At 49.4% G+C, this 11975-nt stretch overlaps 1 protein-coding gene across 1 annotated transcript in view; it reads left to right on the top strand.

The window, feature by feature from the left end:
• ELFN1 (extracellular leucine rich repeat and fibronectin type III domain containing 1) overlaps positions 3692 to 11975 on the top strand; it is a 79224-nt gene continuing 70940 nt past the window's right edge. Inside the window, exon 1 of the mRNA XM_021412104.1 lies at positions 3692 to 3809. The gene's annotated coding sequence lies outside the window, so the exon portion shown is untranslated. The remainder of the gene's footprint in view (positions 3810 to 11975) is intronic.

Below are 11975 nucleotides of genomic sequence, written 5' to 3' on the forward strand. Positions count from 1 at the left end.
ATACAATTGTGCAGAGCAAGCTGCCTGGGTGAAGGTGGGCTCCCCCCATCCCTGTGCTAGTGCTGCCTTCCAGTTTGGTATTTTTCCTCTCTGTTTTGAAAGTCCAAGAGCTGCAGAGATCCTGATGTTGGAGAGCAGCTGCCAGCGTGCGCCGTTCCTCTGGAAAAAGGGATCTATCAAAACGGTTCCTTTTTGTCATGCTCTAATTTTGCCACTGTTGGTTTATTTTTGTTTTTTTTCTGGCTTCTTTTTTTCCTACTGTATTCTTAAAACTTCCCTTTCAGGGCTTAACAGCTTAACCATTTCAAAGTCATGCCAAGCGGAAATGTAGCATACGATTTTCTCACTAAACATTGTGCTGATCTCTCAAATGTATTCTGGATTTGTATAAAAGCTGCAAAAAAACTGGGCTGGAAGAGGGTGAGAATTAGCACTCAGCTGTGGATCCAGGTCTTTGCAGGCTTAGGAAAGCTCTGAGTAAGCAAACTGTGCTCCTTGCCACCTTGCTCTGCAGTGTTGGCATGGTACAGTGTTGGAGTAGATGTGTGCTGGAGCAGATCTCCATCCTGAGAATGGGGCAGTGTTTAAACTGCCCTTAAATGGAGGTCTTGGTTCTGGCTGTTGGTCCCTGGGATCTGATTCATGCTCCAGGCTCTGCTGCCAGGTCCCTCTCTGGGTTTCAACCTCTTGGTCCTCCCTCTGTTTTCCAAAGACTAATTGTACCCTAAACAACCTATTTTCAAAAGATGGATTCTTTGTGACTCTCTCCATAAAATACCTGGTTTTCCTCCATTTTGCCAAGTAAAACACAAAGAAGTGATTCACCACCGATGCCATCAGGCCAGACCTGGCAAGAAAACGCTGCTTCTGGCATGTGAGAGATGCTTTGCCCTTCTGACACCATGAGTCCGTGCTGGGGCTGTTGGCTCTGCTCTGCTCATCCTGCTGAGATGCAGACACCTGGTGCAGAAGCAGCCCCACTCCCGGCTCAACTCCTGTGCAGAAGGAGAACCCAATGGGAGTGCATGCTGCTCTGAGAGCCGAGATGAGTTTTGTATGGTTGTAGGGACAGCCCTACTCATTTGTGAGGGGTCTTCAGTGACTCTTGCTTGGCCTCGTGCTCCCATCAGGCCGCAAATAGCTGCATTTTCCTTGGGAGGAAGAAGGCAATGAGCATTTCTGGAAACACAGGCTTTTCCTTGCTGTGAAGATGGCTCATCACTAGCAATGCCTGCTGTGATGGAGACTGCTGTGCAAACTTGGGCTTTTGGGGTGGTGATATGGGAACAGCACTGGGCACAAGAAGACAGCTTGTTGTTTCAGAGCTGTGAGGTTGGTGCTTGTCCTTCCCAAAGCCATTGGTCATCAAGAGCTGTTTTTCTGCCATCCCTGGCTTTTAATGGTCATTCACATTAGAAGAAATCTAATGTTCCTCATTGGCAGAAAATGCCCATGCCTCTGAGCTGGGCTCTGGAGCACAGCACCCTCCATTAGAGATGCTCAGGGCTGGAATTTGCTTTATTACAGCGCTGAGGCTTGCAGGGTGAAGCGAGGGACAGCTCATGATTATTAGAAGCTTTAAAATTCATAATGCTCTTCATAATGCTTAATCATTCATTAATAATCAACGTAATACGTGCTGTGTTGTATCTAGATGAAGAAATACCCACAGTCCCCAATGCTGGTGCATTTCAGAGCTCCACATTGATGTGAGCGAGGGGTTCTCCAAATTAGGTCCTGGGGGTTGGGTCAGAGGATCTGGGCAAGGGCTCAGGCAGATTTCTGCAGGTCTCCCCTGAGTAAATCCTGGTGCAGAAGGCGGGCTGGTTCCTGTGCCCTGGCAGGGCTGTGTGCCTTTGAAGAAGTTCCAAGTCTCCTCTTGTATCAGCAGAGTGTGGCCCCCTGATTGACTTATAATGTTCCTGGGTGGAAGGGATGGTATGTGGAGGTCGCTGGGCTGCAGGCAAAGGTGAAGAGCACAGCATAGAGAGAAGCCATGGAATAATAGTCCATGGAAGGAGGGTGTGTTCGCTGCTTGCAGGACCTCTGGATGTTTGGTGCTGGAGAAGGGAGGAGAGGGGTTCCCCAGGTCCCCTCCAGAGCAAATCCCTGCTGGAGAGTGGGCTCAGTGTGTGCAGAGCAATGTGGCGTGGTGCTTTAGGGGTGGTCTGTGCTGGTGGGAGCCGTGAGGAAACAGAGCTGCAAGGAACAGCGATGAGGAGCACTTTATTGTTCACGTTGTAGGAAATCTCCCTTCTACTTTACTCAGCCTTCCCTCCTTTTCAATTAATAACCATCAGGACCAAGCTACTTCCCTAGCTCGCGGGGGAACTAAACTAAAGAAACCAGTTGCCGTCATGTTGCTGGAGAGTGTCTGGCTCCACTTGAGTTGTTTTTCCACTATTTGGGTAAATAAGTTAAGACACTGAGAAGGGCTGCAGAGATGGTTGGCAGCGTGCTGCATCCCCCAGGAGACCAGGGCAGCGCTGCTCATTGGTGGGAGCGGCCTGAGCGCGAGGGGTCGGTCCTGCAGTTCTGCAGAGAGAAGGGAAACAAGCGGCCTCTGTTTTAGCACCGGATTCATTGCAAGGAGATGTGCCAAGGATCATTAGTGCCACAGTCATCATTATCTTTTGCTTGGATTAGTTTTTTTCCATTTTCCTTTTTGACTTAAAAAAAAAAAAAAAAAAAAAAGGCTTGTTCCTGTTAGATCAGATACAGACAAAATAATAGCAGTATCACAAAGATTGAGGTCTGCGAGATTAAATTTGAAAGGGAGGAGAAATGAGAACTGTGGCCCTGCTCGCTGGTACAGCAGCAGTACAGATAAATTGCTCCGTATGCAGATATCAGGGCAGAAAGAGAAAGGGAGGCTGGGGAGAGATGGCAAGAAAAATAGGAATTAATCAGCAGATTCAACCACTGTAATAACGCAGTAAACATGGAAAACTGCATTATATTAGCTCCTCGGCTTCTCATTGTGTATATTAGCCACAAAGCCATCAATAGGTGCCAGGTGGGTGCAGCACTGCGGGCACTGGAGCTCCCTCCTTGCAGGGAAACACATTTGTGGTGTGAAAGGGAGAAGCTGTTCAAACTGCATAAGAAAGAAGTGGCTCACGTTGAGCCTGAGAATTGTACTCGGCGCTCAGAAGTTAAAAATGTGCTCTTGGGAGAAGTTCTGGGGCCCTGTTTGTCGCTGATGTCCCAGCAGCTTGCTGAGCCTTCACTGCCATCACGGGACATTGGCCCAGAGCAGGAGGAAATGGATCTGCTGCATGTTCTTCTAGATTTTAATGGATATGATTTTGTACTATTGAACTCAGTTGTTCAATTTCTCACAAGGAATGACAAGTAGCCTATGCCTCTTCTTCCCTTGCGGTCAGGGAAGTAAGCACAGAACATTGTTTGCAAATGAGTTTCATCCCTCCGGCTCCATGTTCAACTGGGAATGGCTCCGTCCTTGGTCCCTCCCAAAATACCCATTTAGGCCACGTAATGATTCTGACTATCTCATGCATAGCAGATGAAAGAAGATCCGCAATTTATTTTTAAAGCTTTGAACCAAACACTTGGGCAATCCTAGAAAAAGGGTTTAAAAAAATTACCAACCTCACGATAACACAAAACTGGAAGAGGCGTAGCCCTAAAACTTCCCAGTAAAACCTCTTTTTCTCTGCACTCTTTCATCAGCAGATCCAACCATGATCAGTGCATAAACCTACCTTCAACACAGGATGCTGGAGAGATACCAGAGGAGAGCGGCGTGCTCCTGGCTGCGCGGTGAGGAGGGAAGGATGCACCCACAGGTAGGGGCTGCTGCCGAGCTCTCATCCTCTCTTGCCTGCTTGAATTGAACTAACCCTGTTTGTTGCTTGGATTGGAGGGGGGAAATAAGCTGTTGACTGGAGGGAAACTTGAGAAGTGATTCTTTAAGCTTGTCTAAAGGCACAGATGTGTTTCTGGGATCTGTCTGGCCAGGCAGATGGTGGCATTTTTTGCTGCGTTTGCTGTTGGTCTTCATCTGCACTGTGGCATTCTGCCTGAGTCCTCATGCAACGGAGGTAGAGCAGTGCTGGGTGCTCCTGCAGCCAGGACGAGGCAGCTCTGCCTTCCCTTCCATAGACAAGCGGAGCACACGCTCTGCAATTACTCCTTCCCAGAATCCAGCCCAACCTTGCATGTGAAGTCGCTGCTGAGCTGCCTTTCAGCGTGGGAGCAGAGCTGGAGGCTCCTACCGGGCTCTCCTAATCCAGCCTTGATCCGTGCACTTCAAACAGGAGCCTTGTTTTAGGGATGTGCTGAGCGCTTGTCTCCCGCTGGGTTGCTCTTCTGCCAGTACAGACAGCAATGTGCTGAGATAATATTTTATTTTGGGGTAATTTTTGGCTACTGGTCAGCGCTGCGTTGCAGATTGACATTTCTCTTGGACACCCGTTGTGCTGGTGGCTTGTATGGTGCCCTGGGTCAGTGGTTTGAGGCAACAACCTGAGCATAGCTTTTCAACCCCTTATTCTCTTGGTGTTGACCCCTTCACGTGCAGTGAGTCTTGTTGCCTGCACTCGATGCATTTCCTTCCGTGGCACTGGTCACTCAAATCTGTATTTCTCCATCTGCATGCTTGTGTTCATTTCCTGCAGTGATTGCTGGGGACAGGATGGCTCCTGCTGGGGCTGGGGGCTGCCTTCCCCCTGGCATCTTTTTGGAGTTGGTCATGAGCAAGGGTTGGGGTCCCTGGTGTGCAGCATGGGGAGGAAACCCATGGTGGGACCTGTGCTAGAGCGTGGCTGTGCTGGTGGGTGAGCGGGGAGGGAGGAGATGTGCCGAGGGCTGGAAGGAGTTGTGGATTTCTCTGTTCAGATGGGTTTTTCATGCATGTTTTATCAGTGCCAAGGTTTCCTTGTCTGTGGGAAGGGCTGGGTACCTTGGAGAAGGAGCACAGATTGTGTTGAGAGCGCTGAGGTCTCCTGGAGTGACGCTGGGTCCTGCCTGGAGCTGAAGTAGTAGCACGGGTTCTTCTCCATGTGCTTTCCAGTCTCAGAGATGAGGAGGTGAAATGGGGGCTAGGTGGTATAAGAGCAGCACATCCTGCCTGGGGAGCCTGTTTTAGCGCTGGGAAACATCCAGCAGTGCAGGTTCAGCAGCTCACTCCTTTGGAGCAAGGCGCCTTTTATGTTCCCACTCCCAATTATCCTCTTAATTACTCAATGAAATGCCCAATAAAACAAATCACTATAATTTCTATTTTATTCTCTTGTCTATCACGGTTTACTTAAGAGCACAGGATCCATTAAGGAGGCCCTTTCTCATCAGGGAACGCTTTCCAATAGATCATACTTACTGAACAGCTTTATGTTCCTATCCTGCATCTCACCCTCGCTTCCCATGCCAGCTCACCAATTACCAGGGCCACTGGTGCCTGGGAAGCACTGCCTCCTTTGCTGCCCATCCACTGCCCCAGAGTCACAGCACTGAGTCTGTGACGTCCTCATGGCAACAGCCCATGATGTCACTCACGGAGATTCCAACTTTGTGGAGCATCCAGGCAGCAGGGCTGAAACTCTAGGGCTCTCACATCTCTTGAGAGAGGGAGGAATTAAAATGCAGGGAAGCCTTTAAAACTGCTTTAGATTTCCTGGAGGGAGGGAGGGATGGTGACCAGGGGGCTGCAGTGGGCAGTGCCTTCCCCTGCTCCCTCCCACAAATCTGGGGTTTTGCTTAGGGGGAGCTGAGCCCACAGCCATGGTTGGTATGTGGGGCATCCTTCCCACGTCCCAGGCGGTGCTCTGAACCCAAAGCCAACCTGGGATCCGCAGCTGCAGCTCTTCCCCAAACCGGTCTCTGCATTGTCTTCAGTGCTTTTTTTAATTCATAGTATAATGAGATGCTGCTCATGCACAGACAGCAAGGGAGGGAGATTCATGTGCACGCCTTTCTAGCAACAGGAAAATCACCTAAAAATCCAGCTCACGTGGCGGGGTGGCACAAACCACGCGACGCGCTCAGGCCCCAGAGCTCACCCAGGGAAGCCACCTCGCTGGTATCTCAGTAACTCATTCAGTAGCAAAAGCAAATCAAGCAGGTGGAAGAATCAATCTTTTTATTTTAGTTTTTCTGAGGTAGGAATAAAAGTGATATTTCAAAGGGCAGCGTGTCTCGGCTGAGCAGCAGTGGGGAGAAGCTGGCACCGCAGAACATACTGTCCTGTCTCCCAGCTCCTCACACCGTAACTTCTGAGCTGGATTCAATAGAAATAAATGTTTGGTAGTTCCAGTGGTGGCCTTTGGAAATGGAGCTAATGGAACAAGGCAAAAAAATTGTTACAACGTTCTGACAAGCACTTAAACATTTGTGCCCAGTGGTGGGGAGCTCAGGGCCCACCTGCGGGAAGCGGTGCCCTCTGTTAATGAGGGAGAGTCCTGCTGCTAATTAAGCAAATGATGCTGAGCTGGCTGGCTCTGGTGGCACTGCCCATGCTGGGACGGGAGCATGGCAGGCGGCCAGTTCTTGGAGAGCCGACGGAGGAGAAGGCAGACTGCTGCCCCGGGATGAGGAGGCTGCGGTGATTAAATAGGATCTGCTGAAATCCTTCCAAAGCGGGCTTAGGAATTAAGAGCCATCAATGTCACATGGAGGGTCAGTCGCTGCAGGACACCTCCGGCCTCCCCCCGTGCCTCTGTTTAGCCCTTTTTGAGCTCTAGGAAATGTATCCTTCATTTTGGAGCTCCTTCATTCTGCTGTGGAAAGGTCAAATCTTGGCAAGGAGAGGCACTTGGAAAGAGCAAGGATGTGGCTGTGCACACCAGGACCAGAGCTGCTTTGAGTTCAGGCCCTGTTAGGAAGATGGCACTGGGACTCCCACCAAGGGAGGGTATTTTTTTTCCCCTCCGCCTTTCTCCTTATTTTCTCAGGCAGGAAGAGTTGGTTGCAGCAGGGAGACTTTCACACATCATTAGAGCAGACTGTCCAGCTCCACGCGGCCATCAACCCCAATCAGAGCGATTTAAAAGGCTGCACTTGCTTTAATCATCCAGGGATGCTCCAGCCTGTCAGTGTGAACCCAGGACTCCTGGATGCGGAGGGATGGAGCTGGGGAAATGATGCTGAGATGAGACCCGTGGCATTAAAAAAGCAGCACCCCTCACCTGTGTGCTGGCCCCAGGGCAGACCTGGAGGATGAGGTCCTTCATTTACTGTCTCCTCATTTCTCTCCATGGAAAAGAGATGGCCATGAACCTATGTCTGCGTGAGCAGCTCTGAGACATGCAGGCAAAAAGCGCCTGCCTGCAAACCAATGGCTGCATCCAGAGCCCTGTGAGCCACGGAGTGGTGTGAACACAGCCCTGCCGTGCTCGTGCTGTACTTTCCGCACACCAACTACAGCCGTGGCTCCTTCTCTTGGCTTTCTCCTCACTCCATGATAGCCCCACATGCTGTGTACATCACACTTGGATGAAGAAAGGACAGACACATGGGAAACATCGCAACTACCCCCATGCAGACTGCAGAACATGAATGTCCTCCCCCCAAGCATTCCTGCATCCACAGAGGTGCTTTCATGATGCCCATAGAGATTTTTTTCTAAGAAGGGAAATTATACCCATCCTTCTGCTGATTTCCAGTCCCCTTCAGGTGTTTTGCTGCAGTCTCACAGGTTCCACCCCAGGGCTGGATAAAACCAACACAGTTCTGCTAATGACCCCCGAGATAGGGGCAATGTAGAGGCAAAGGCTTGGAGAAGATTTGTCATTGAACTCAAACTAGGGACCTTCTGCTTGTGAAGCAATTAGCTGGTGTTCTGCCCTAACTGCTGCTCATTAAAGATCAGCAGGGCTGAAGGCAGCATGTAAAAGGCAGCCAGGACATCTTTCTGGACTTTGATTTGATCTCTGCCTTTCATGGTCTTCCCCTTTTGTTCTTGATCATCGGCTTTAAAAGCACATCTTTGACAGGAGGCGACAAAAATCTCCCTTAAGCAGAGGGGTTTTTGGCAACGAGCATTTGCCTTTTGGAGCTGCCCTCTCTGTTGGGTAAACATGAAACGATCCTCTCTGACTGGAACTGATGCTCTGGAGCCACATTATTCCACCGGGAAGTGGAATTTTCACCCATTTTCAATGTGGATTATTTTTGTGACTGACTGTAATAGTCTCTTTGGCAGTATTAAGACTTATTATGTCAGGATTTATTTCGGTGTGAAGCGATTGGACATGCTGCAGTCCTGTAACTTGCCATTGTGTGCTGAAGCCCAAGTGGCCATCTCGTCCCGCTTCCTCCATGGCGGTGATGGAAGCACTCTGCACAGCTGGGCCCATCTCCCAAGGCCGGCTGTTGCCCATTGCCTCGTAACTGCTAAAGAACAAACTGAAGGAGTCCAAGTTACTGTGAAAAGCATGGAAAGATCCTGTGGGTCAAAATCTGTATAGAAAAGCTGCTTAGAAAAGGGAAGAGAGGACCTCAGAAGAGGGTTTGCACCTTTAGAGCAGCAGCGCAAGCACTGGGAACTCCCTGGTGTTAGCAGCAGAAAACGCAAGTGAGGATTAAATGTGGATTATGCTGCAGTGATGCTGAGACATCTAAGAAAGGGCTTTATTTGTTCTAAAACAAATGACGTTGCTCTCATGATGAGGCAGTGAAGCAGTAAGTTTATTAGCCACGGTGATGCATTGTGTTGGTACCTCTGGGAGAACTGGAGATATAAATATGGTGGACCCACTCCTCAAAGCCATGAGTGATGTGGGATTTTGGCAACTACTCCTCGTGCTATACCAGATATCAGAAGAAAGTGTTGACTTCAAACCCTTATAGCTTTACCAAGCCAATTAGAAATGAATGGATAACGCTGGCGTTAAACTGGTTGCCATTCTCCCAACTCCATTAACATCATTCACATCATACAGGATGTTTAGTTTGTGGTGCTCCTGTCTTACTGTGGTGTAGAAAGGATCCAGTTCATGGGTTTGAGCTGTCTGTGCAGGGGCTCCTCTGGTCTATGCAGTCAGTCAGCCTCGAGGCATTTTTGGTGTTGTACTCACAGCTGAATACCTCCACAGGGCCAGCACCAGCTCAGGTCAAACTTGGATGTGTAGTGATGGATGTTGGGGTGGATTGGCTAGCTCACACTGACTGAGATGCCTGAGGCATTAGGACTTTGCCCTAAGATCCTGCCATGCTCAGTGTAGGGTGATGGGCAACTGAGCTGAATCTGCAGTCTGGATCGCCTTCAGGTTAGGAGAAAGAATACATCTGCACCTTGCTGAGCAGACCGGTCTCATTCAATTCCAAGAAGAGCCCCTGTGTGCAGGAAGGGAATGTAACACAGGGAGCAAGGCAGCCCCTCTGCCCAACAGGGCTCCCATAGGACCAGCAGCAAGGCCCAGGGGTCAGGAGGAGCAGGAAGCTGTCTGTCTGTCTATCTGTCCATCCTCTTCTATCACACAAACCCAAGTTAGCCTCAGCTACTTTTGGCCACCCAGTTCTGTTCTCCAGCAAGTGCTGGGCAGCTTGGGAGGTGACAGGGAGAGGAACGCTCTGTTCAGCAGCTGCACATTCCATTAATTTAATGAGGATTTTTTTTTTTTACTAGGCAGATGGTAAAATAGCTATTTTCTGTTGTCTAATAAATACCATCAGCAAGGCAGAAAATGTGCAATCTTGCCAAGTCTTTTTCTGATTCCTCGCCCTCCTGTACTGATGCATTCCCTGTTCTCTGCTGGGAGCCAATGGGGGCGGGTGGTGGGATGGGAGGGAGACGGGATGCGCAAGGCAAGTCCGAAATTGCTGGCGGGACCAGTGCAATAGAACTGCAGCTCTCCCTGATTGGGCAGAGCCTCTGCGTCCTGCTGGGAGAGCTGCACTCTGGCAGCCTTTGCCGATCCAATTCTCACTTCATCTGATTGCAGTAATAACAACTCGCACAAATTTCCTGCCTCAACCTGAAATCTTCCAGCTCTGCAATGCAAATAATATAATGTGTGATGAGGAGCGCGATGACAGGGATAATAATAATAATAGTGATGATGCCTTTATTCAATGAATGAGTGAATCAAGCAAGCAAAAATAAATGGTATTCAGAGCTTGAAAATCAATAGGAAGAGAAATCGGGAGGAAATGCAGGGGGAATTGCATTTCTGGGGGAGTGCCATTCTTAGGAGTGGCAGGAAGAAGAGATGAGCAAAGCCCATTGGGGCTGGGCACTCCTTTCCAGGCTCTGTCATTCCTGGGCTCGCTCCTCTCCTGTGGTTATTGCATTTGCTGAGCTCGCTGCTGCTCTGTGCCTGGTCCTAGGCTCTCTGTGATCTCTTTGCCCCCACTTGATTTATGGCTCTCGTGGGCTCTCTGATTGTGTCTAAGCAGTTGGCAGGCTGCAGACCTGACCCAGGGTTGGGTAATAACTTGTCTTTTGTCCCATGCCCAGGAGGTTGGCCATTAAAAAAAAAGCTCCAGACATCAATTTTCCTCTCCACCGAGGTGGAATTGCAAAATGATGAGATGGTCTTTGCCCTCATTTATCTCTTCTTTCCCTTTCTCTTCCTCTTTTTATCTTTTTTTTTTTGTCCTTATCCTACTGCACATCACTCTCTTTTTCACCCCCTTCCACTATCTCCTCCATCATTTATCACCCCTCTGCACATCTCTACTTCTCCTCTCTCCCCCTCTTGCCCTCTTCTGCCTCATTTTCCTACGTGTTTCTTTCCCATCTCAAATACTCCATGCCTTTTCTTGCTGTGCCTAGCAGTTTGATATCCTCACCTGTAATAGCTTGCTAAAGCAGTAATTCTACAAGAGACCCTTAAAAAACCCAAAGCCTTGGTGGCCAGCATAACTCACCTTTTAACATGGCTTCCCCTTGATCAGGGATTCATTTCAGCCAGGATTTTCATGTGCACAGCTCTGCCGCTCTGTTAGTAACAAAAAAAGAACGATTCCTGCAACAGGTGAATATATTTCACGGCTCTGACAAGCCGGATATTTTCCCCACTTCCCACAGGTACATGGGGAGATTTAATCAGCTACCACTTCTCGTGTTGAGTGTGTGCTTAAAGGATTGTGTTACATACCCGTATCTGTGCAGAGATCTCCTGGGGAATGCCCTTGTTCCCCAGCAGGGTATTCCCATGGTGTCTTGGCAGTATCCCGAGGACTTTTCCTCTCTGGAGAGATGCTGTGCAGCAAGTTTGGAGCTGACGTCCTGTTATCTCAGGTGGTGGGTTGATGTTCCTAAATACTCTGCTCGTGTTGTCAGTGCCAGTCCCTGCTCTGACCAGCTCAGATGCTCGGACCTGGCTACTGGAGTCTCTCCTGTCAGCCCTTCTAAGCAGTGCCTGCTCAGGTGAGAGCCCAGTGTTGGCAGTGCCCCTTCTCTGGGCTCTCAGAGTGCAGACTTCCATAATCCTAAAGGAAAAGGAGAAGCTCCTTTGTCCTTTCCTCTCTAGTCTCTATTGATCGTGGCTGTGCCTTTGTATTGTGTTTAAATCTATGCACATCTGTTAGTAAATGAAATATGCAGAGGGGAATACTGGGAACTTACACCTGACTTGCACCTCCAGCAGGACCTGCCATTAGCAAATATCAATCTCCTGAAGTCCTCCCTGTCACCACTCCCCTATGGGAGTGCAGTGGCAATAGGCAGTGAGCAGCCCTCGGAGCCAGGCCCAGAACAGCAAGCAGCAAGTAAAAGGCTGCCAGTTCCTGGTTTGGGGTTGCCAGTTAATCCCAGGGTGGAGAGCCCAGGTTTCATTGTTTCTAGTGGGCTGGTGAGCAATGGCAGTGAGCGGAGAGGTGTGACTTGCAAATCTTCCTGCCAGGCTCTTTTCTGAGCAGCACAAATCTGGATTAACCCCCTGCCATGTTGCCAGGTTTAGACACAGAAGATGGAGTAGGGCTTAATATGGCATGTCCAGTGCCAGATATTGGAAAATCTCTAAACACAATGCAAGCATGGAGCTACAGGGCAGCTCTGCTCTTTCTGTTCC

Source organism: Numida meleagris, chromosome 13 (assembly GCF_002078875.1).
Source record: "Numida meleagris isolate 19003 breed g44 Domestic line chromosome 13, NumMel1.0, whole genome shotgun sequence".
NCBI classification, from domain to species: domain Eukaryota; kingdom Metazoa; phylum Chordata; class Aves; order Galliformes; family Numididae; genus Numida; species Numida meleagris.